The sequence below is a fragment of the Protopterus annectens genome, chromosome 11.part0 (genome assembly GCF_019279795.1).
Source record: "Protopterus annectens isolate FY-2018-M chromosome 11.part0, PAN1.0, whole genome shotgun sequence".
Taxonomy (NCBI): Eukaryota; Metazoa; Chordata; order Ceratodontiformes; family Protopteridae; genus Protopterus; species Protopterus annectens.
In genome coordinates, this window is record NC_056745.1 from 662,614,977 (window position 1) to 662,642,057 (window position 27,081).

A 27,081-nucleotide genomic window follows, 5' to 3' on the forward strand; every position below is an offset into this window, starting at 1 on the left:
ATGATTCCTTATTTGGTTCAAAGACTGTTTTCATTTGCTAAGTTCAGTCTTGGTTGGAGAGAGCTTTACCTCTAGTTTGGCTAGATAAGTGCATCTGTCACAGGTTGTAGTGTTGGGTGGTAGGAGGAGAGGGTTGTCTGTGTACATGAGGCAATTTCTGCATTGTCTCAAGATGCCCAGATTCATCAGATAGGAGAGAAAACACTGGGAGCTGACCCTTGGATATGCCTGAATAAAAAACTATTTTCCTCTAGATAAGTGAGGAAAGTAAGTACAAAAGACTGTTTTCCTCTAAGTAAAGAGGAAGGTTGAGTGCTATAGTAATTACTTGCTTATTTAGTGCTTAGTCAAATCAGAAAGTTGAGAGAGATGGAAAAGATTGCCCATACGGCCAATAACTACAATTTCTGGGCCAGAACCACTCCTTATGTGGTAGACAGGTTACCTAGTGCTTACCACTCCCACTGATAAGCTAGAAGGCTTCTCCACCACAGAAAGGCGTGAGGGCTCAGAAGCTTACATATATTCCTGGATACAGCAAATCTGTATCTGGACTACACTAGTTACAGGAAAGGTAAGAAACAAGCTTACACATTTTTTTTTTTTTTTTTTACAGAAAAGTAGCTAAAACAGCAGTAAAAACAATTTACATGCAGTGCAAGTTAGCACACTTGAGTATGTAGCAATTTTAGACCAAACAGTTTAAAAAATGCGATTAAATTAAAAATGACTAAAAGCAAGTGCAGAAGGATTTTATTAGGTAGAATGTGGTAAAGAGATGGGACTAGGGGAGTGTCCCAGATCAAATCTACAGTGGGGCGGGCAACTGCAAAAGCCACCAAATTTAAACTACAAGCCAGAAATAGGGAGTGTGGGTGGGACAAAACACTTACAGCAGAGATCTGAAAAACTATAAGCAACAGTTAACAGTACAAACTCTAAAACCAAAAAAATATACTTAGCTCTGTATATTTCCAGAAAGATTGAAAAGCAGTCTCTCAGAACACAGGTTCCAGCGACGAAATGCAGGCTGTTACCAAGAGGAGGGTCACTGCAGAACTCTTGTCTCTGTAGAACATTGCAAAAGTCTTGTCTATGTATAAGGAGTGCTGACATAAATAGGAAATGGTGCAAAGTATGGATCAGAGAATCAGAGAACTTGCTGTATGTCTGGATACTTAGCAAAAAAACAAATGGGTGGCAGCATTATTAACAACTACAGTTCAGTGTTCAAGTATGAGAAACTTGACCCCTGTGATTAATAGATGTTCCTTGGGCTGCATTGTGTTGTATTCACATTTTAACACTGTAGCTAGAATTAGCATCTTGATGTTAACCATCCATCCCTCAGCTGACTGACTTCCCTCAATTAAATATTGTATAATAATGCCAAAAAAAAAAACAACGCAAAATCAAATACAGTAAATCAGAAGAGTAAGATAAAAATATTTTCCCTCAATTAAGGGGAAATAACTAATTTGTGATAACAAAAAAACTAAGTATATAAGCTAACATGTTCATAGGTAAGTAGGCCAGTTTAAGCCAAACTAATTTCTCTTTTTGTGCTAGAAATAACCTATCCCATTTGATTGTATATTGGCCTTACCATCACATGGTCGATAATTATATATTATCCCTAATCAGAATAACTGGAATCATCCCATAGATAATTTGAGGTGATCTATGCATGGGATAAAGCCTTTAGGAGATGCATCTGTTCACTAGTAGTAAAGGAAGAAGTCCTGGGGTGACTTTTGTGTTTCCCGTCCATAGATCTAAGTTGCACTTGCAAACAGATAGGGGTGAACTTTGTTTTATGTGGCTGGGGAGTCTGCTCCATAGCAGCAGTATCCCCTGAGAAATATCTGTGTCCCTCCAAACCATTCTATTGATGTTGCAGAAGAAGTTTAGCTCCATGGACCAAGTATCTCTGATGCCATTTGACTTGCTGATATGCAGTAAATCCATCAGTAATGGGTCAGAGAATGCCTTGTATGTCAGACACAGGTCACCTCTTAGCAGCTTGTAGGATACTGAGTATAGTGACAGGGCTTTGAGTTGGTCCATGTAGGACAAATTGTTTAGACCTTGTATCCTTTTAGAAAGGTATCTCTGGACGTTCAAGTTGTTGCACATGTCTGGACAGATACATGCCAAAGGAGGCATTATATTCACTGACTGGTCTAATGAGGGCTGAGTGTAGTAGAACAATGACTTCACTAGATCTATACACATCCGTTTGTTTATAAGCTGTGCAATATAGATATGTGTGTAGAGTTTTCTTGTTCTTTTACATCTGAAAACTAATAGTGAATCCCTTACTTTTGTTTAGATTCAGAACTTTGGCTCCAGGCTAAGATGCTAATCTGAGGTGTAGAGTTGCCACCTTTCGCTGTGGTTAAACCGGACTTATGCCACACCCCTCGCACACACCATAACCCCACACATGCCTCGCACACTTTCGGCCCATTTGTGATGTCATTGTCACTGCACACAAGGGGAACTCCCTCATTTTCTGATTGTGACGTGTTTTTTCTGCAGATTTACTATGCTTTTTTTTTTTTTTTTTAACGCATAGTAAATATACCAATTTAAAAAATCTGATAGTCTGTTTCTTTTTTTGAAACTGAATACTGGAGTTTGTACAGTGTTTTCCAGACTACCAGACAATCAGTTTGATTTCCAGAAGGTCTGGAAAAAACAGATAGGTGGCAATGCTACTGAGGTTTGATGCTGGTTATATTTGACTAAAAAGGCACATTTAAATATCTCTGTTTAAAGGGAGAGTCCCAGAGATTTTCAACTGTTTAATTTGTTTTGGTATATGTGGCCCTATTGTTTACATTCAGTCAGCTTTTTGTCTAAGAGCTCAAGTTTCACCACCTTTAGAGGTGGGTTGGTTGCACAGCAGGAGCACTAACAGCTTCCTGTATGTGCTGCTTTTATTTACAGTCCCTTACTGACAGTGAGATTTTATCACTTTGTTGTGAAGTTTAGTGAACCAGTGGAAGCCTACTGTATATTTTTGTTTCTACTCAAGTAGTCCTTTCTTTCACATTCATGCAAACACACACATACATCAATGTCTATGTGTCTATCTATGTTTCTATCTATGTTGTGTTGTGTCTTTCGGCTTTTCCCAGTTAGGGGTCGCCACAGCGGAACTCTGGTCCACTAATAATTGGTAGGTGATTTTTATGTGCCGAGTTACCAGCCCTGACGCACAGCCTTCAATGAAGGTACACCCATTCACGGTTGTCTCCACGCAGAAGACGCTCTAGCTGAGAATCGAACCGGACAGCATCTTACTATGAGGCGACAACAATGAATATAAATATGTATTTATATGTGTGTCTGTATATATATATATATATATATATATATATATATATATATATATATATATATATATACACACACACACACACACACACACACACACACACACACACACACACACACACACACACACACACACACACACACAATACATATACACATACACAAATGCTCATGCATGCTTTTCTTCAGAAACAATTGCTTGGCTTACTGCTAATGGACTACATACATCTGTTGGTTATCCCACTGTTAGGTATTTAGACAGGCTGATCCCTAAGAAAAGCAGAAAAATCTTTGTTGGTAGTCCCTCTGTGAGCTATGTAGACAGCATGTGCATTTCCTCTGCTAAAGAAATAGCCTATTATAATCCCATCTTAATTATATTTATCTTTTAGAGAAAAATTGGAAAGCTTTCTGCAAGTCACTAAATATTTATTATCTCCGTTACCTTACCTCTATTTTTCTGTTAGTTACCTACAGCAAGAAAATGCATAAGCTTGTCATTAACAGAGCTGCCTCAACAGCACAAAGATGGTTAATCATTTCTTGGACAAGGCACTTTGATTTCCCATTCAAGACAGGGCCTTCTTCTTTCTTTGCTCCCTCTCTTCATGTTTCAGAACACAGATTATGTCATCTAACGCCATACTTCTCAAGGATACCTCATTATGATGAATGTACCTTATTCTGAATCTTAGAAAGTCCATGTTCCTCACAGTTCTACATTGAAAGAGTCTGTCAGACATTCAGTGTTAAGATTTTTTAACTGATATTCATGGTAAATAATAATGAATCATATTAATTCATCAAAATAAATTCTTATACATATAAAATAATTTTAACCATACAGTGGGCTTTTTAGTTAAAGCTCTATATAAGCTATTACTAATTATACAATGACCCCCCCCCCTCCATTAATATTCCAAAACGTGCACACTGATTGGTCAGCGTGCCCGCTGTAAATCAGACTTATACTAATGGAAAAAGGTCCGGTCGCCCTAACTTTTTCCATTAGTATAAGTCTTGATTTTTTTTGTATTTTTGGTAGCAATGGAGAACAGAAGAGCTCCATTGCTATAATCTCGCTATGTTAAACATAGCAAGATATCTTAAAAAAAAAGCAACAATCTTCCTTTCTCCGTTGCTTCCACACACAGTTCTGATGTACTGCGTAAGCATATGCATGCACAGTACATCAGAACTGCCGCAGAATACCAGACAGCTGCGGTAGGGCAGCACAGAGGCATTATACAATGCCATTATTTAAGAAAAGTACTTTTTTTTTTTCTTAAATACTGTCATTGTATAATAGCAATAACCCACTTCTGGGTGTGGGTAATGCTGGATTTACCCACAGTTGTCTTTTTTGGTCACTCAGGCTTCGCCCTCGTGACCAAACCACACCAACCGTGAGTAAATCCAGCATTACACACACCCAGGAGGGTTATTGCTTAAGTATTCCACATTTCACTCATTTGTTCCACATTTTGAGTGGTGGTGATCCATTTTTGGAGATGGAAGGTTGAGAGCTATGCCTAATGCCCATGATTGCACTATTACATTTTTTCTTAGGAAATCTTAGTTGCTTAATCTCCTAACCTCCCAGCTTATAAACTTATAACCACTGCTTCCCCGTCTGCCCTATTCATTCCCTACTCTGTGTCAATATCCACTTCTCCTGTTATTAGCTCTTGTATTGCAGTTCTTTGTATTTTACAATTTTCACTGTCTTCACTGCTAAAATGTCCTATTGTACTTGTATATACTATGACACATTTACCACAGCTATTTTCACCTGTATTATAATTGTATCCTCTTGATCCTGCTTCTTTTTTAAATCTTGTAGATATCTGTATATTTATTTTATATCTATGTTATATCACTATACTCTATAATTTAGTTATAGCTGTAATATTTCTTTACTTTATAATTAATTGCTATGTATTTAACCCGGGATGAGTCTGTAAATGGTCAAATTTATCAGTGCTCTACACAAGTAAACAAAATTAATTAATTAATCAATCAGCTGTACTTGATGAACTATCTAAAAAACAAACAAGGTTTCCTAGACCACCAACTAGCATGGGAATGTCCTAGTAATAGGTTGCACTATAGTGAGCAGATAGGCACACCACTAACCAAGCTAAACAAGGAAATGGTCATGGTGAGCTGCCATTCAGGTACAAGTATATGACAGGTTGCTCAAACCCCTTAGCCCTAGGTACACATACAACATTGATGATGTTCATGTGGGTATGAACAACCCAAGGCACTCATTCTTTGATTAAATGAAAGGACACATGGTAGAGCTGAGTATGCATGAGAAGTTGATATACAACTAATCTTGAGTAACATCCTACCTTTTGCTGCAATATAAACAGAATATAACTAACTTGAATAGTTGGTTAGATTTTGGTGTCATTCCAAAGTTATCAGATATTTGCAAAGTCTGGCAGTTTTAGCAGAGGTTTAATTATGTGATCTGTAGTTCCTTTGGTACAGGGTTTGAGCCCCTCTGTCCTTATTTGCCTACTGTGTGACTTTCATCATGTTACTTAACCAGATATTGCTCTTGGGTCACCCCTAAAAATTGACTGTTTAAGCTCTGGGGCCTATTTTTTAAACAAGAAATATTTTTATTAAATTATCATGTATGACATAGGCCTCAGGGAACTATGGTTAGCTAATGGATATCACATGCCTGCCTGGAAAGAGATGGTCAACAGTCACTGCCTCAGGACCAACAAAGACATAACTGTTTTACAAGGGACAGCCTGCATCTCTTTCCTCAAGTTTTTTTTTATATTGAAAAACAATTTTTCCTCATCTACAATAAGCAACTGTAGTCTTCTCCATCTACCAATTTAGCCTAATAAAATCAGGATAGTATAAACGTAATGCTGTTCAGTACTAGTAGCCTCTGAAAATGTCCTCACTAGAAGCCTTCATGACCTTGCAAAGTATTGATATCTGCATCATCACTGAAAAAGAAGTTATGTCTTACCATAACGTTCCATCTGTGTTGTAGATCTTTATTCATTCATTACTGATAGGACTTCGGTTCCATCCTCGGAACCGACACGGCCATTTCTAAGCTCACGCCAGCCAAAAACTCTCAGCTAAGACCTACCCATAATGCCCCCCTCATAGTCTATTCAGATCAAGTTTGCCCCACCCTATATTATAGAGATAATAAAGAGACAGTAGGAGGCTCTGTCTGAGCAAATACCTTAAACAGTAGATCCTAAAGTCCACCAGGAGTCCAGGCAGGGGGAAGGAGGGTGGGAAGTAATGAATGAATAAAGATCTACAACACAGATGGAACGTTATGGTAAGACATAACTTCTTTATCTCGTGGAAATCTTTATTCATTCCTTACTGATAGGACTGAGTCCCCAGCTACTTGAGTCCTGGGTGGCCCTAAGGAAGGATATTCCTGAGCACCATAGAACCAAAAGATGCTTGTCCCCTGGGGGCCAAATCCAATTTGTAATGAGTGATAAAGGTATGAGGTCTTGCCCAAGTGGCTGCTGTGCAGATATCATCCATAGAGGCTCTGGAATGAAACACCACAAAAGTAGCCATCAATCTAGTGGAATGAGCCTTTACTCTGGAAGGTAAAGACAGTTTATTCTGATGGTAGATAAAGGTAATGACATTTCTAAGCCAGTAGGATAGAGTCACTTTGGAGACAGGTTTACCCAATCTGGGTCCTGCAAAGGCCACAAACAATTGATCCATTTTTCTGAAAGGTTTAGTCCTGTCCAAATAAAAATGAAGCTGCCTATGAACATCAATGATATGCAAAAGATACTCCACTTTGTCTGCAAACAACCAAAAATAAATAAATCAGCTGTTCCACAGCATGTCTGTGGAACAACTCCAGTACATGCATACAGGCTCATTTTAATGTTTCATTCTCTGGCAGGTATTCTAAAACAAATAGCACAAAGAGTTATGTAAAATAGTATGGCAAGTGATGATACACAGTGAAAAGTCAATTCATGATACACAGTGAAAAGTCAATTCAGAGGTACATATGGAGCATTTGCACTACCACAGAAATAGCCTGGCATGCATTGCAAGCAACTGAACGCAGAGAAAAAGCATGTCTATGCAAAGGAACACATAATAGCATGGAAATGGGTGTCAACATGCTAATAACAACCACTTTGTATGAAAATAATAAAATCAAACATGATGAAGGGATTCAGTAACATGTAAATTGAGGGCAATGAGCCGCAGCTATCATGTATTCTGAATGCCAGGATTTTCTGATGTACAGGAGCTCTACATGCAACACAACAGTAGAGTAGCATCAGTATAAGCAGACCACATACCTCTTAGCTGTCTAGATTTTTGCCTCGTATTTTTAGGCTGTTCCTCATAAAATTTGTGGTTAACTGGCTAGTCATTGAGGACTGAAGTGATTAAATAATGGCATATATTTGAGTTTCAGACATTGCATCCTTCGAAAAATGCATGCTAACACAAAACCTGTTATTATAACAACTTACTAAGCTTATAAGAGCAATATTTAAAATCTGTTTCAGACTTTTGCCCCTCCCCCCAGTTTTTGGCTTTGTCCAGATTTCTTGTGTTTAGTAGTTGAAAGGTATGGCAGAGCAGCATCTGTTAGCTGCCACCTTTTCAGCCAGTCCCAGGGATGTTGTGCACCATCACTATCTGCGTTCCACATGGGTAAGCCAGCAGTAACATATCATCTCCTAAAAGACCCTGACACTGTCCACTGCTACTCTGTGGACAGAGATACCATATGGGTTATTAGACATGCTATTCTCACATTGAATAAAGAGAGGTTTGTAGACTGCTTAACCCAGCGGACATAAACAGTTATGCAACATTAACTAACGTTTGCTACAGGGACCTTTCATCATCCAAGACCAGATACATTACATGTTTCTCAGACATCATCCTAATAAAAATTATACCAGTTCCATAACATGATCCTATATCATGTGGAGAAAAATATATGGTTTCTGCTGACAGGAGAAGACAGAACAACTAATAGGCAGACATTCTAATACACAGGCCATTTAACTTAAGTTCTGAAGCAATTGGCTGTACCCATATTTTTATTAGGACCCCAAGTGTTCTGCATGGTGTCCAGTAAATCAACCAAAAGGTCTTCTACTCCATTGCATCAGCTACCAAATGTTAGTGTCTGTGCACCATTCAGGCAGTTCCTATGATTCCCACATCTATGACACATATGACTTGTACCAGTGCTTCATGTAAGGTGCCCCCCCCCACATGGTCAACCAGTTGGTATGTGCACACACTGCAACCCACAGAGGCCTCAATATGCTGTTCTCATGAATGTAAGAGGCAAGTCAGTGATAATGATGTCTGTTGTTGCGTGATGTGGGATATGCCACGGAACCATGCCCAATGAATTCCATCCACAGCTTTTAGACAATGGCATTTATATAACACCACAGTTTTGCAGATACGGAACATCATTGATTCTGTTTGTCCTCACATATGAAGGCTAATTTCTGCCTCTAGGAAGAATCTGGCTACACACTACAAAAGTCATTGGCGGAACCATCTGTAATAGTGGTCCATGGTAGTCAGAGGTGGGAGCAATACCATGCAGCAAAGGCAATAAGGTGGTGTGTGGTGCACAACTATGGACAATGATAAGGACAAGAATGACTACAACTAATTCTTGCATTAACTCACCCAACCTATGCTTTATACTGTATTACTAGGCAGTGACTCAGACATTAAAATGTCCACAGAGGCCATAGGAATGGATAGGGCACAGTCATTATCATTTGCACAGGATGGGTTTGACACCATGACAGAGGAGAACTAACATAGATAGAATGGCTATGGAAGGTGTATACAGTAGCCACACTCTTGGTTGGTAAGCTGTGGGGAGTCAGGAGTCACATTACCTAGTGTCTGGGTGGAGTTTCCATGAAGTGAACACTAACTGGGTTTACAGTTTGCCTCTGCAGGATGAGGACAGCAGACATCCTATCTGATGGATGGTAAACCACTTTTTGAGGATGCATTTGATCACTACTGTGCCTCTTCCTGTGCAGGGAGGCATTAGATGGTCAGCACCCAAAGCCCTCTGAATTACCATGGCAAGTGTTGCATTCAGGAGGGCAACAGAAGAGTGGGAAGTTGTAGAACTGTGGGATCTGGAATGGTTGGCTCTAGGTTCATGTAATGAAGCTGAAAGACCATCAACCATGAACATGGAAGTGTCCATACTTAGGGACAGAGGTAGCAACTGACAGTGAAATGGCATATGATGTCTACATTCACCTGGCTTGTGACCATGCATTATGCATCTGTCCCCTTGTGTGGTAGCACTTCCTCACGCAGGCCACAGAGCACACTCTACATCTCTGATATGGTATGTGTAGTGACTGTTCCTAGATCACTGACCTTTACATCAACTAACTGATGCAGAGAGTGGCACCCATATTAGGGAATGCACTGGAATCGTGGCGGTGCTGGCCACTGACACAACTCTTTTCTATGGGTGGTGCAGGCACCTCAGATGCAGTGTGTCTCATTGGTGACATGTATTGATGCATTTTTGGTAGCTGTGGAGTGGCTAACATCCACAGAATACCCATTGCTAAACAAAGAGGATTCTGATTTTCAACTTGTACCTCCATCATATCAGCAGTGGGGAATACACATTCCCTCTAATGTTATGCTGGCAGTGTCATAGTGTTGTTGGACTGTGCCATGTACACAATGCTGTCAGTGACAGTCATAGGTGACCCACTGACATCTGATATGTTTCAGCCTCTTATGATGGGGCCTCTGCAAGTGGAATCTGTGAAAGCATACTGGTAATACAGCTATGGGTGTGTTGGATTAGAGGTGCTACTCCCATTACCATATAGTAAACAGAGTGCTACATGCCAATTATATACATAGCCTATAGCCATATGTGTACCTTGTAGTGCAGGTTGTTACAGTTACAGCCACAATGCTATTGGAGAACAGATTTGCACACCTGTTTTGCAGACTAAACCTTTCACCCCTGTGGATCATTCTACTATAGTAATGGAACTTGCTAGAAGAGTTATGGGAGGTGAATGAAGTATCCGTGCAATTGACTAGGAGACTGTGGGGAGTCAGGAATCAAATCCTCCTGTGTCCGGGTGGAGCTTCTATGAGGTGGACACCTGTGTGATGATCCTAGTCCAGCTCCCACATCCAAGCCACTGAGGGTTCTCACCCCTTCCCTGTAGAGGGATATCAAGAACTTGTCAACCCTTGCAAAATGCCTCTGTATTGGTAACCCACCTCCTGTGGTCAACCTGTATCTGTCAATTTTATGTGCCTTGATATTGGAATGCAGTATCATATCAGTGTCCTTGCAATGCACCTGTGTTAGGGTTTTATCATGTCTGCACCCAGCACCGATATTCTGCAGTACTGTGACATCTGATCCCAGAAAACATTGCTTGCTTTACCCTTCTCAAAGTTATGCACTACAGACTGCTTTGATCCTATTAGTATTCAGTATTAAACCTAAAACATGAGTATGGAAATAATCCCATCTTCAGCATTTCAAATACTGATCTTAAATAATGCAGACTTTTTTAACCAGGAAGATATCTATAAATTTAAGTTCACTAATCTACCCATTTGCTTCCAAGACTTGAATAAATTCTATTTGAAACTCAGTTATTTCTAGTGTTTTAAACATTAGTAATCACTGATAATGTCATAGCAAGATGAAAAGTGTGTCTTTTTAGTTCCAAACATCAGTGTTGTAGAGTTTACCATGCCAGATTCACTTCTTCATTACAGTCATACATTTTAAGTCATAATCTCAGAAATTTATATTTTTTTCTTTTTGTGAACTTTTGAATACTAGACATGCTTGTAGAACTTTTTCAAAATCACATTACATATGCAAATACCAGCAGTATACATATATATATATATATATATATATATATATATATATATATATATATGTACACACACACACACACACACACACACACACACACACACACACATTTATGCGTGTGTGTGTGTGTGTGTGTGTGTGTGTGTGTATATATATATATATATATATATATATATATATATATATATATATGTATGTACATATGTACCCTCATTATAATTCATTTGTATAGCTTAAATGAAAGTCCAAATGTGTACTAAAAGTAAAGTAAATACACACAGGAAGGTAGAAAATGACTGCTAATAGCAGTTTTCATAAGGTAAACTACTGAATCCAACATGACAATGACAGGTCAGAGGGAGAGCATACACAGTACCTCTAGAATAGGTCAAACAACCTAAATTTAGGCTAGCTCAGTGGCAGAAACTTACTGTTGGAGACACACCAGTAAAACATAAGTATGCAGTAGACAGCCTGGAAACACAGACAGTAATCCACATTTTCCAGCTTTGAAGCACTCAAAGGAGACTAAAAGAAGACATCATGAATGGCTTTGACTATCCAAACCACATCAGAGACTATTGCATGTTAGGTGAAAATCTTGGAATAGAACAAGACAAAGTAAAAAGCAGTGAACATCAACTTCTATATATGTTTTATGTTGGAGAGGGTAGACGGAATGTGCCATATTAAGAATGCCATTGGACTTCTCTCCACAAAAGCCTAAAACAGACCTTGTATTACCTACAAATATAATGGAAACTATATTTGAAACAAAAGTTGTAGACTTTTTTATGGGGACCAGAGTATACCAATAATTTTAGATTATGTCATTAAGTGTTCACTGTGGAATGTAGATAATAAGATCATTATCATGCATATAAAGCTTCCTTCCTGACATTGTCAAATGGTATAGAACTACTTCTAAACTGCACACACAAACATATGTACTCAAACACACACCTAGAACACATATATATGCATACATTTTTATACATGCACAATTGCTCACTTACCCCAGGATTTAATAAAATCCGTGTAGGCACAGTGTCGAGCCTACATGGACTGTTACTGTGTCCGTGTACACAGCTGCCCCTTGGCAGAGCACCATGCATATTAATGATGGCACATTGCCAAGAGACAGCCGAGGAACATGGGTATTGTATCAGTGTAGGGAGAGGTGTAGTGGTATCCATGTCCGAAGATGGGTAGGAGACTTCCTGGACTGTCAGTGTCATGTTAATTTCTAATTTTTTCAATGAAAAGACATGTGTGCGCAGCATGATGCAGAGCCCAGCAATGCTAAGCAGAGCAGAGACAATGTTCGGACATTAAAAATAGAAACCGGGTGTATTTAATTATTTATTTAAATGTATGTTTAAGCATAGCTGAGTGTGTTTGAGTGGTGCAGTGTGGTGCTCAGTACTACTTATAGGTAGCTCAGTGTTATATGTAAAGGTACACCTGATGCCTAAATATCCACGTAGCTTAATGGGATAGAGTCACGGCTCTATGTGTAGTAGGGCCATATTTAATTTTAAAATGCTCATTTTACAGAATAATTTAAAATATAGCTCCATTGTGGTCTGCTAAGCCATGGTGAGACCTGCTAAGACTGCTATGCGGTCATAAACATGATAACGGTGTCCAATGTTTATGTCTTGCTTTGCACACTAAGCTCCGCTAAGACTCCAGTATTGCCTGGTTTTGCACATCTGAACTCAGCTGCGGTGGTTTGCGTGGAGCTAATCTACATGGTGCTTTTTTGAATGTTGCCCAATGAAGTGTAAGGGCAGGAAAACAGCCAATATTAAGCCCAATAGGTGGGAATACAGCAGAATCCATTGGAGTTTTGTCTCTGAAGGGTACTATGGCTGGTGATGGTGAAGGTGTGCACTTTCAGGCACAGTGTTGGAGGCATTCTGGAGGAAGGTCATGGTAGGACTCCTAGTAAAAAAAAACATGAAGACCGGCTGCTGCAGGGAGGTTTCCAGGTCTCAGAGTGCAAGGTGGAGGCTTGGAACAGGCTGGCAAAAGAACTCACCATTGTTACTGATATCTCCCAACAGGTGAGCAGTGTCATCACCACCATGATGACCTGAAACAGCGAAAGGGGGGATCTCTTGAACACCTGGGTCCAAGAAGCTTGGGCAGGTAATACCCCACAAGTACATTTTAACTTTGTTTCACAAATATCTAATCTGAATGTCTGCAAGATTGTTATGCATAATGGTGTGCTTCTCTCCCAACAGCTGCAGAGAAGAGGGCTCGCAATGTCAAGTTGCATGCTGGGTGCCTGGCCAGGTTATGCCGTGAGTGTGGTGAGTAAGGATGTATTATGCTAACTATAGTGAAATAAGCAAGAAAGGGTAAAGCATTAACTGCATGACAGTATATTCAATAAAGTCTGTAGTACAATAAATGTGGAATTAGAGCTGTATTCAAGCAATGAATAATGCCAACTGTTGTGCAATAAAAACACAAAACAATACCAGGAACTGCATTAAAGTATACACAATAAAGTGTATAGTGCAATAATTGTGGAATTAGAGCTGTTTTGAAAGAAATGAATAATGCCAAATGTTGTATAATAAAAGTATGAAACAATACCAGAAACTGTATTAAAGTATATACAATAAAGTGTGTAGTGCAATAATTGTGGAGTTAGAGCAGTTTTGAAAGAAATACATAATGCCAACTGCTGTGTAATAAAAACACAAAACAATACCAGAAATTGCATTAAAGTATATACAATAAAGTGTGTAGTGCAATAATTGTGGAATTAGAGCAGTTTTGAAAGAAATGAATAATGCCAACTGCTTTGCAATAAAAACACAAAACAATACTAGGAATTGCATTAAAGTGTATACAATAAAGTGTGTACTACAATAATTGTGGAATTAGAGCTGTTTTGAAATAAATAAATAATGCCAACTGTTCTGCAATAAAACATGAATCCATATCAATAACACCACGGAAAATGGTGTACATCAGGATTGTCTTGTAACCACTGCAGTAGAGCTGTATGCATTCAGGCTGTAAGGTAAGTGCTGTTGTCAAGTATAACACTGTAATAGCTGTAGAATGCAAATCTAATGGCTGCCAATTGTATTGTTTAACATATATAGTACTGTTCAAGGCTGTCTCTAGGCCAATATTGTTCACATAATGCTCTGTCATTAGCAAACATCAGGTAAGCAATGTATATGGGAGAGAAAGCCCACTCCATGATCTGATATTGTTTGTTGCCTTCACAGATATTTCAACCTAATGACAATAGTGTGTGCACTCCAGCATAGTTAGTCTGATATACAGTGTACCTACTAGCTGTGTTATTCTTTTATGTCATGCATGTGTGTTTTACTGTCACTGTAGTCTAGTGAAACACCATAGGTCATATTTTGTTTTCAGGTAAGCTCTAGGCAGATATCAGTCAGTCAGTAATTAGCAGTGACTCAGTAGTTCAGTTTGTTAAATGTTCTGTATATAGTACATTTTGCCACACATAGACCATGGTTTGACGAATCCAGTCAAAGGTAGCACTAAATATTACAGTAGCAGTCATGTAATGCTCACAATGTCTCTCTCCACAAGAACTGCAGGTAAATGGGTGACGTAGCCCATATTATGAGTAGAGAATTGTGTATTTAGATTTCCCAGACTGTTAAAATCATTAGCAAGAATGTGAAAATGCAGTAATGTGTAGTCAGAAATAATATGTGTAATCCTAGTATGGCTGTATGCCTGGAGTGTCTGTTAAAATTGCTGCAGTTGCAGTCACTGCTATTGGGTTCTATTCCCATGCCTGCAAATCAAGGCATGACTGCAGTTTAGTGTCTGTATGGTACACATACATGTCTCTCAAGTGTCACAATTTCATATTATGTAATTAATAGTGTGTAATCTGCCTGTTACAGAAATACTATGGCAGTGAGCACCTAGATTGCATAGTATCACCATTTCAGCCCACAGAAAACCTTGATAGTTATATAGGTCCACCTGATGTGCAAGTGTTCTGTGTAGGTGTGTACCCACAGTTGTTACTGTTTGACCTATAGTGTCCCATGCATATAGCTTAAGAAGTATGTACATGCTACATCAGCTATAGGAGACTTGTACTCACTGTAAACTTAAAGAAAATACAGACCCATAGACTAGGTAGTAGTAATGTTAGCAAGGAAGTAAGCATCAATGTTACTAATGGACTGATTTTCTCTCTCTCCCTCCCCTTATATTTATTTATTACTGGTATTCATTGGTTATGGTTTACTATTAACATATGTTGTTGCATTAACTGTTTTTTGAGACATATATTATATATTCTAATGGATGCATATTAACATATCTTGTTAAATTACTTATTTTGTTGGCCTTATGCTACAACTGTTATTGGCATGCTGTTATACTGACTGTTGCATTTCACATAATTTGCATTAGCATATTATTGCATTATTTCCAATGTTCTGCCATGCTGTTATTACTAACAATGTTTTGTTAATAACTAACCTATACTTACTGCTATACCTCCATTACCACAGCATGTCAGGGTAGGCAGGTTCCTGGTGATCCGCCTTCCTTGCCTCAACTGGCCATGGCACCAGGTTTTAGCACGTCTGGGATCCAGGCTGGTGGTACCCCTCCACTGCCCCTGCACCACCTGTGGCATCAGGTGGAACCACCTCAGGGGATGGGGCAGTGGCAGATGGGCTGCAGTCACCCGGGATCAACTGCCAGTCACGGTGTGCAGGATTGTTCATAAGAGCTATGAATGAACTGCGCCAGATTGAGAGCACAATGGCCAACCTGGTAGGGCAGGCTCACTCTGGCATCCAGCCTCCAGCACAGCCACCCTCTGGGCAGTGAAGAAGCAGTGTCAACTATCCACGGGTGGGAATGTGAGTCACACTGCTGCCATCAGAAGGGACATGTGACTTGTTCCACAACACCCTCCCCATCCAAGGTATTTACCCCTCATGTGTCACATACCACCCCTGTCTGCTGTCTTGTCTGTCTGCAAATGCAGCCTGTCCTACCCAGCTTACCTCACCACATGTACCTATTCCCCTTCCCCTACATTCCACACTCACCTAAAAAAAGGAAAAAAGAAAATATGGCCACTTGTCCCCCCCAACAAAATATTGCCCCATACATAGCTCTCCATGTCGCTCACGTGTCCACTAGACACCACTAATCTGGTCAAATTGGCTTGACAACACAGTTATGTTATTCTCATCCCTCTCCCTGGGGTTTGAGAGTCCAAATTAATTTACAAAATCTGTCAAAATGCACAGCTGTTGCCGTACAAGATATGGATAGCTACAGGTCTTTCCTACACCCTTCCTGCATATCCCTAACTGCCTTTCACTATGTTTTTCCCCCTGCTTGCCCCATTTCACCACTTTCCTATCACCCCTTTTTCTTTTCTTTATATTTTTTCAGCACAGGTTTGAGGGGAGCTAAGTGAAGTTGCACAGTGCAACTTGCTGCTTCACTTCGCTGAGTTATGCTTAAATTAGCTTTAATGATTAAATGTGTTTATTACATTGTCTGACATGTGTACAAAATGAAAACCTCTGCCAAGTTTCAAACCAGGGCCCCCTCACCTACAGCTTACTGCATTAACCCACCAGGCCACACAGATGTAATGTAAAACAGGTGTTTCCAGAAAAACATACTTATTGCCACTTACAGTCAAGCATGTAACTAAAATAAAACCTAATGGGAAAAATGGGAGTGTACCTTGGACTCTGGTGCAATAATACATCAGTACACAGCCAAAGACATAATAATGGATGTAAGTGAGGCCTGTGCTAGCAGATATATGTGCCTTTTTATTAGTAACTTGTGGAAAGACACCTGTTAAGGTAGCAATGGCAAAGTACATGTACAACTAGGACATATAGCCATATAAAGCCATACACATACTAATGGATGTAGAAATGTTTCTCATAGCCTGTATATGTGCACATATATCTTGAAAATACACAGGGTTTGGCAGTGACTCAGTGGTGCAGTATGTTAAATACCTTGCATGCAGTACATTTTGCCACACACAGTCCTGGGTTCAAATCCAGTTTTGTCTAGCAGTTCAGTTATATTATTGTGAAGACAGCAAGTCATGCAATCCTAATCCGCACAGGTTGCTGCTAGTTAATGAACTGCTACCCACTTTTGCAAGTTACAGGCCTGTTGGGTGGGACACACTACAAATATATGTATAGCCTAACTATGTTTCCTACTACTCTGTTACTGGCACCATTGCATGACAGACATACATTACTTACATGCCTCGATTGGACTGTAAAAGGTAACCTTACCCTGGCTCTGCTATAACAACAAGGCTGCCACAGTTGCCACAGTTACACATACAGTTTGATGTCCTCAAAAGTGTCCACACACCCCCTAATGTGTGCTAGGCTGCAGCAGCTGTATGTAAAGGTAGCTGCTACAGACTTAACCCCCTAGAACAAGATATCCAGACACAGCCAGATGTAATGACAGGGGGATAAAGCCCACAGATAGAGACATCTGTAATAGTTTGTCCCTACAAAGATAGTAGGTTGACAGATTAACAGCTACTGCATTAGCATGCATATTCCGATGGGTATGAAGTCTGACATTCAAGTGTGTCGCTTTTCTTACAGGTTCATAGGTGTGTACTATGCTAATGGCCCTGGAGCCTTTACAAGCCTAGCCCATAGAAGTGCCCTGGCATCATACTGCCCAACATTAGTTCCCAGTGTCTCTATCACGTAGAGCCAATGGAGTGATCCCTGGGGTGAACTTTCTATTTTCCATCCACTCATCATTATTTCGTTTGAAGAGGGCCAGTAAGGTGCTCTGCTTGACATTTATGGGAAGTCTATTCCAGAGCATGGGCAGTCTCTGGGTTATGAACCTGTCCCTCCAGCATGTTCTGTTGATTTTGGTAATGAAGTTGATGTCTCTAGAGCATGTGGTATGGAGGGATTGAGATTTCTTTAGATGTAGCATTTCTAACACAGCTGGATCAGACATGGCTTTGTAAGTCAAGCAAAGATTGCCACTTAGTAGACGGCATGAGACAGAGAATAGCTGGAGTTCTTTGAGTATGTCCATGTATGACGTGTTTAAGGCTTTGGATCCTCTGTGTGAGGCATTTTTGTGGCCTTTCTACCTGTTGCATGTGTCTAGTGAGGTACATGCCAAATGGGGCATTATACTCGATGATTGGCCTAATGAGGGAAAAGTAGAAAGAGATGATGACCTCTTTCTTCCTGGATGCAAAACCCTTGGTAATGAGATGTGCCACATAGAAGGACTTTCTGACCACAGCGGTAATGTGGTGGTTGAAGGAGAAGTTGCTGTCAACCTGTGTCCCCAGATCTCTTATAACACCTTCAGTGTTCAATGGGCTCCCATCAATGTGGTAATTAGTGGGAACTGAGTTTTTTCCAAAGGGGATGATGATGCATTTTTCAGCATTAAGCTTAAGGCCATGGTTTCAACACTAGTCATTGGTCCCAGTGAGGCCTTTCTGTAGGATGTTTGCATCACTTGGGGAGTTAATAATGGCTCCCAGCTTGCAGTCATCTGCGAACTTGGTCAGCCAAAGTCCCTCCATGTTGGCCTGGACTTCTGAGAAGTAGATGTCAAACAGGAGGGGACCCAAGACAGATACCTGTGGGACTCCACTCATGACTGGTCAACAGTCTGACTTGGAGTCCACTACTTTCACACTGTGGGTTCTGTGAGCCAATTTGCAACCCACCAAGTGATATAGGGGTTGATGCCTAGTTTGGGGAGTTTATCAATAATTCCTGAGTGGGGAATGGTATCAAAGGCCTTGGCCAGATTGATGTAGGCTGTATGAACTGCCTTGCCCTCATCCACAGCTCTGGTGACTGACTCAAAGAAGTCAACCAGGTTGAGCAGGCATGATTTACATTTCACAAAACCAAATTGTGTGGGATCTAGAGTTTGGATATTCCCTATATCCTTGTTAATTAGGTCTGTGGTGATGTGCTCCATAGCCTTACATATCAGACTAGTCAGGCTAATGGGGCGATAATTCCCAGGGTCTGTAGGTGCTCCCCCTTTATGGAGAGGGATGACTGTAGCAGTGCGCCATTCATTAGGGACAAAGCCTGAGGTGAGGCTGTGATTGAACAGGGCACAAAGATGTGGTGCCATTTCACTTTGTAGTTAATGTAGAACACATCCAGGAATATTTTCAGGTCCCATGGAAGCTGTATTCTTGGCCTGTGCTGTAGTAATGCTGGGTGCCTGGCATTCCTCCGGTATTGTGATTGGTTCTTTGGGGGAGAGAGACGGGTAAGGTTGGCACTGAATCTGTAGGCCAGTATGTTGGCAAAATGTGTTGACTCAGTATAGGAGGTACCATTGTGCAGTAACGCAGGGCAAACCTGCGTGTTGCTGTGGAAATTTTTGATATAATTAATGAAGGCTTTGTGGTTGTTTTTAGTGTCTGCTGCAACTCTGCCTTCATAGCTGGCTTTAGAGGTTTTGATGCGGGATCTCAACTTTTTGTTGAGGCTAATAAGGAAGTTTTTACAGTCTTGGGACTTCACCTTTTTCTGCAACAGTTTCTTCCTTCTGTTGTAGAGTTTATTAATGGCAGGGGACCACCAGATTGACTTCCCTTTTTTGGAGGAAAGCGTCTTGGTTCTTTTGGGTATGGTTAGTTCCATGCATTTATATACGTGTTTGTACAGTGCATTGGTGCATGATTCAGCAGTCATGCATCTATTTTTCATTGACATGGATGCTGTGAATTTAGCCACCTCTGTTTTTAGAAGCCAAAAGTCAGCTTTAGAGAAGTTTTTCATGGTGGTTACCTTTGCGGGAGGGTGTGGGTGAGATGTTGATTTCCATGGTGATTAGTTTGTGGTCGGATCTAACCAGGAAGGAATTGACTACTGGTGTAGAGCAATGGTTGCCCATGTTAGTAATAACTAGTGAGGGTAAGAATGAGCTGGTCCAGGGAATTGGAATTGATGAATTGCAGGAAGTGTTGGGCCAGTGTATAGGTGCATGAGTAGTTTTCCCAGTTGATGGAGGGGTAGTTGAAGTCACTTAGTATGAGAGTGTTGGGTTTGACCCTAATGGTTTCCAGGGTGCTGTTTAATGTGGAGTGAGAGTCTTGGGACATGGCTGGGGACCTATAGCAGGCTACGACCTGAATCACCGTCTTACCCAATGTTAGTTGTACCTAAAGTATCTGACGTGTTATGCTGGGCTACTAGTCTGGAGGTGTGCACATTTTTTATGAATATGGAGACACCACCACCTTTAGAGCTTCAGTCTATATTCTGGGGCCAAAAGGTGTGGAATGAGTTATAGCCTGGTAGCACAAGGGTGCTTTCTGCTGCTTTAAACCAGGTATCTGTTACAGCATAAATCTTGATGTTCTCCATTTTGAGGAGTGCTTAAAGTAAGTGCATCTTGAGATTTAGAATTCTAGCATTGAGCAGCATCACCCTCAGACTGCATTTATTTATAGCTGTTATGGTAGTAATTTGGTTTTTGAAACATTGCCTAAAAAAGGCACTATATGGGTGGCAAGAGCCTTAGCCAGTATCTAGAAACCCAGGGGTAACAGATACAGGTCATCTCTGGCAAAGCATCGTGGTCTGTCAATCATGTCATCCTAAGCAGACAGATACTGGATCCCCTTAGAATGACACCAGAAACTTAGCCAATTGTTGAAGTCAATCATCTTCTGCTTGTACTGCGGTATCTTTCTGGGCGACAGTAGGATGCTGCTCAGGGCTAGAGTTATACCTGCCTGGGCCACATAATCCAAGAGCTCCTCCATGTCTCTTTTCATGTAGTCCAGGGAGGTGCATTTCAGATCATTCACACCCACATGGATAGTGACAGAGTCATATATGTACGTGTTGTGGAGTGACCTGAGTGCATGTGTTATGTGTTGGATTCTGGCACCTGATAGACAGCTGACTGTTACCTTCTCCTAATTCAACCTAGTGAGTGGGACATCAGTGTGCCTCACTATTGAGTCATCTATGATTAGTGTATTGGGCAAGCTGTTTTGCCTTAGGGGCTTAGGTTGAGGGGCACACTGTGTAGGTGAGCTATGTGTCTTGTGGTATGTGCTGTGCTCTGTTGGTTGAGTGTGTTTCTCCCTTGGAGGTATCTACTGTTTGGGTAGATTTCTATTGAGAGCCTCCACAAAGGTGGGTGTGTGGTTTCTGTTTTTATGTGAGAGCTGTGATGGTGGGTGGTCTGGAGGGCTATGTGTTGCATGTGCTGTGGTGCAGATGTTGACCTTCTCCTCTTTACCAGCTATTCCGGTCTTGGCTAGAGAGTGCATGGCTTCCAATTTGGATATATAAGTGCATCTCTCACAAGTCTGAGTGTTAGGAGGTAAGTGGAGAGGGTTGTCTGTGTATATGAGGCAGTTGCTACACTGCCTCAGAATGCCCAAGTTCACCAGGTTAATAGGAAAAGCACTGGGAACTGACCTTTAGACATACCAGGAGGGATGGTCATTATTACTAAGTACTGGAGCTGTTTCCTTATATATTCCTTTTACAAGAAAAATATCACTCAAGGTGTCTGAGTCTGTACAGAGCACTGCCAAACACTTGAGGGGAAACTAATATGTAGACCCTGAAAATTTAAGGATGAAGTATTTAGGCAGATATTCTGAAGTTAGAAAGAAATCAAGCAGTACTTACTGAAAAATAAAGAATTAGCTTATCAAGAATGATGAAAAGAGGGGAGTCACATGAATGGCTACTGCCTGGCTACTACTAATGTTGGTCTCAGCATAGCTTCACTCTGTTGGGATATAATAATCCTTTGCTTCTTCTTTCACCAGAAACAAAATGTTAGCACCAGTCCTAAGAAGAGAAGCAGGCTACGGCCTGTTTGGTGATCCAGTCTTGTCCTAGATGATACAAGGGTATGGACGCTTGTAGCATTTTTCTGGTAGATGCCTCAAACAGCAACCAGACCAATCAGGTACGTTAAGCACAGACACTTACTCTCCAACCAGAAAGAGTCAGGAATCAATGCACCCTGCTCCTGCTCTCACCAGGATCAGAATATAATAACAGATTCCAAGCTGTCATCTATAAAGCAGTTATTAGGCTTTCTGGTGATCAGCAGTCTCCAGGAAATAATGTAACTGCACTCCTTATCTCCCCAGGAATAAATAGAAGCACTAATCCCAAGATGTCTACTGAGGGGCAGAATGTGTGCTCTCCAATAACTGGTGGTCTTCAATAGATGCTTAAAGATAAGATGAAAAAAATTGTTTATCCTAAAGACTGCAGTGTGCACCAGAGGAGTTAGATGTGAAAGTATGTAACTTAAGTTTTACCTGTCTAAAAAGTTAAGTTATAGTGGAGAGTCACTATTTTTAAAACAGCAAGTTATATTGAAAGGGGTGGTCACTTTTGTATTCTGGTAAAAGGAATAGAGTAGGATGGCCAATAAATTTAAATAGTTGAAGGGGAGTGATTTCACAAAATGATAATGCTGACAAGAGACTCACAAGAGACAGAGCTGTGATCTCTTTTCAAGTTTTAATATGCAATTAAAAGCAGAATACAAGTAAAACACAGTGTAAAGAAAACAAATCACAGTATACAAAATAGAAAAAGGCAATAAGTAAAACAAAATACAACAAATAAAAAGCAAACTAACCTTTCCCTCGCAGCAAACTGTAGCAGTCTGGGTGAGCATTTCCAGTAAAGCTCTGAAATGTTTTATTTTACCACTTAAATAGAAGGTTTAGTTCCTAGCTCCACTCCCTCGATTCACAGATGATTAACCTTAACTGACCTCTTCTAAGTTATGTGTGACTCCTTAATTGACCTGTTCTAATTTCTGTCTGACTCACAAGAGACAGAGCTGTGGTCTCTTTTCAAGTTTTAATATGCATTTAAAAACAGAATACAAGTAAAACACAGTGTAAAGAAAACAAACCACAGTATACAAAATATAAAAAGGCAATAAAGTAATACAAAATTACTGACATCAACCCCCAATGTTTGCCAGTGAACTGCCAGATGACCACTATGTCATGGGACACTGACCACAGATATGAAGCGAAACTGTGGACATACTCCATAAATCTATACAGTTGACAGTTATGGTACCTACCCTCTGCAATGTTGTACTCTCCACACCTCAGTGATGTCCATCTGAACAAGCCCAGGTCTACATGCAGGCCTTATATATTGCACTGTTGTGGCATGTCATTGTATAATGATAGTGCAATTCAGCTGTTTTGGCTGCAATTAGCAATTCTAAGCCACAGATTGGTGCAGATGAAATTACCTGTTAATGAGCAATACCTTAAAAAGGCAAGCAGCTACTAATGGGGAATAGTTCTGCATGAGACTTCACTCACACGGAGACCAGATTTCTAAAGGTATACCAGAAGCAAAGTTTACAAAGGAGTATTGCACTCCAGCAGGTATGTAATAGTTTCTCCATATATAACAGGATGTGGGTGGGGAAATGGAGATAAGGTGAATAGACATTACAACAGTAAGCCTGTCTTAGATCTATAGTAATAATGTGTCAGTGATACTCTGCTGTCCTATACCTATTGGCATGTCTCTCAACTGTCCCTGATTTTTAATTACATCTCAGCTCCGTCCCTGTCAATACCTCCTACAACGGTTGGCTGTTGTAGGAAAGGTAGTGAATTACACATAATACATAGTGACAATGTATAAGGTTGTACACTCCTGTAATGTCAAACGATGTACTGTAATTCAGCCCCCATCTTACATACATACTTCTAACATTTTAAAAGTGCCCCTGATGTCCTCAGGCTAAGTCCCCGTTTCTGTTGACATATGTCGCTGTTTGGTTGATGGCTATGCCTAACATACCTGTCAACCTCTTACAGCCTGAAACCAGGACAAAGCCATAACTTATGGGGGACAAAGGCCCAAACTCAGGGACAGTGTTTAAATATTTGTCAGTGATCCATAAGTTTGTCTGAAAATGACCAAAACTATGAGGCAAACATCTTGACAGTCTGCTAACATCTGTATAGTTGAGAGGTATGCTGCCTAAAGGGAACATATATTACAGCAGTTTTGCACTGTTGTCTGTCATTGTGGCACACTGGTGTTGCTGGACTGTCCCCATACAGTTGTAATAGCACACTGTTAACTGTCTGGCACTGGCCATATGACATATTAGTGGGAGCTTGCCCATAGGTGACACACCACAATAGACTGCACTGCTGGGTGTTGAAACACACAGAAGAATCTCTCACGGCACACAAGGACATACTCCAATATTACTACTATCTGTGTGGTATCCACACATGTAGAATGTTGCCAGACTGTGGGGTATGATGTGTGAGGGAGCAGTGGATAGTGCAGACCATTATAGGTGTGCTGGATCTGTACATACTTGTTGTCCAAGTATCTGATCCTGCAATCTGTTCCCCTTTTGTTGTCTTTCAGGGAACATGTACCGCTGAAGACATGCCCCCTTCTCAAAGGCGGAGAATGACATAATAGTCAATGGACTCAGACAGCACCATTGGATCTTGATGAACAGGGGGATGCATAATCGGGATCAGCGGGCAGCATTGTGGGCAGACCTTATGTGGGATGTCAAACAGGTTGGCAGACAGGACAGGACCTATGAGCAAGTCCAACACTGGGCCACAGACATGCTGAATGCTGCACAACAAAGGGCCTGCAACAGAACATCCACTTACAGCCACAAAGGAATTCCTGGTGAACCTAGGAACATACAACAGCGCCCAAGCATACATCAGAACATACATCATGGAGGTGGGTGCCACCGTGTCTACAGCAGGGGAGCGTCCAGGTAAGCGTACTGTGTTCACTAGTGTAATACTGTATCAGTCATTGTGGCAGGCTGCACATACCTGTATGTGGGTGTTAGGTCTTGGTCTATCTGCATTGGGGGTTAGGGTTTATGTACAGTTGTACACACATACTTAGAATGTCAGCAATACAGCCAGTATCACAGTAAAATGTGGATATATGCACAAATTACCTTGTAGTGCTGCAACATTTGGTGGTGCTGACAATACCTCTTGCTCACCTTTTCATATGTCCATCAAGAGTGGCCCAAGACCATGGTCCTGTACCTAGTAAGTGTGATACAGTTTTTTATGGATCATATATACCCTATGAGAGTTAAGGGCTGCCATATTTCCCTATGTACAAATGTTGTGTTAAGCCAGTGTAAAATATTTCTATGTTTCATTCTGGAACATATAACTATGGTTCCTAGACTGGTTAGTCACAGGTGTGCATTTGAATGTCCATCAACACGTCTGCACTTTTAGTTATGAGCAGCTACACAGTTTGGAATACATGAAGCAATTACTCCAAGATTCCTGTTCAAACACAAAAGGGAGATGCTACATACCAGAGGCAGTGACACTAGTACTGGCATATCATTCCCAATATGGGTCTACTATCACGTAGAGTGCCATATTTCATATCTTACAGGCAGATTGTACTGGCAAACTTTAGCTGGATGTGGCTGACATGCATGTTATAAAGAGTTTGACTTGTCAGTGTATGTTGGTGTGAGGTTGTCTGTTGTGCATGGGAGTGGAGATGAGAAGCTGTGTGACTGTTAATACAGTTGTGGATCCTCATTTGTATGAGTCTGTGTGGATTACTATACATTAAAGTGCAGGTAGTAATATGCTGCTTTTGTCTTGGTTTTCAGAGATGACCAGGGTGATTGGAGTCTGTCCCCCTCACAAACTGATGTCAGTGTCTCCTCGGACTCTAATGATGATGGTAGCCATAGTGAGGCACAGGTGGGGTTGTCGGGTCTGAATCTGTCCCAGAGGTTGACATCCTCCTCTGCCTCATTTTCACCACACACAGTCAGTAATAATAATAATAATAGGTTCATAGATTAGTACTAGGCTAATTGCCCTTGTGGACCATTTTAAACCTAGCCAATTACCCCATGTGAGAATCAAACTCTGCACCTTGTGCTTGTAAGGTAAACACCTTAATTATTATGCCATCTCCCATTCCAATGCCTAGCCAATTTTCCCTTGTGAGTCTCAAACCTTGCACCTTGTGTTTGCAAGACAAACACCTTAACCATTAGGCCACCCTCCCAACCATATGCCCACATATACCCAGTCCCCACAGGCCACAGATATTGGACAGTCAGAGGATGGTGACATTGAATAGGACAGTGTGGCAACTATGGCATGTGTCAGTGAGTGCAAACACTGGCTGTAGCCAGACAGCTGGCAAGGTCCCCACACAGGCAGATTAACAGGGGTGCTTGTAGGAAAACTGCTGTCCATCCACCAACTGTCACAGGTGTTACATCACAGGTCACTAGGCGCATGTTTCAGGCCATCATGGAGGCAGAGACAGTTTCTGTGCTCATGGCCGGAGACTGTGAACTGTCCACTCTACCATATAAAGTCCACAGCTGCCTAACATACACATATGTAGAGCTAGCACTGGTCTTAACTGTGTACATGTATACACTCAAACACCACTGTCACATGTAGGTCACCTACAGACACACACAGCACCTCTCCATTGCCCATTTAACCCACACCCACCAGATTTACACACATTTATTTATTTATTTTATTTATTATTTTATTTTGTGCGGCTGGTCTATCTGGATGGATATATATTTCAGTAGAGGCCGAGGAGGAGGAGAAAAAACACACAAGAAGTATATATTTAAATGGGGGTATTCAAGAATCAAAGTATTGTTACAAATAAGTATAACTATTAACATATGCAGGAAAAAAATTTACATAGATGTATAAGACTAAAGGACAGACAGGAAATTATACAAAA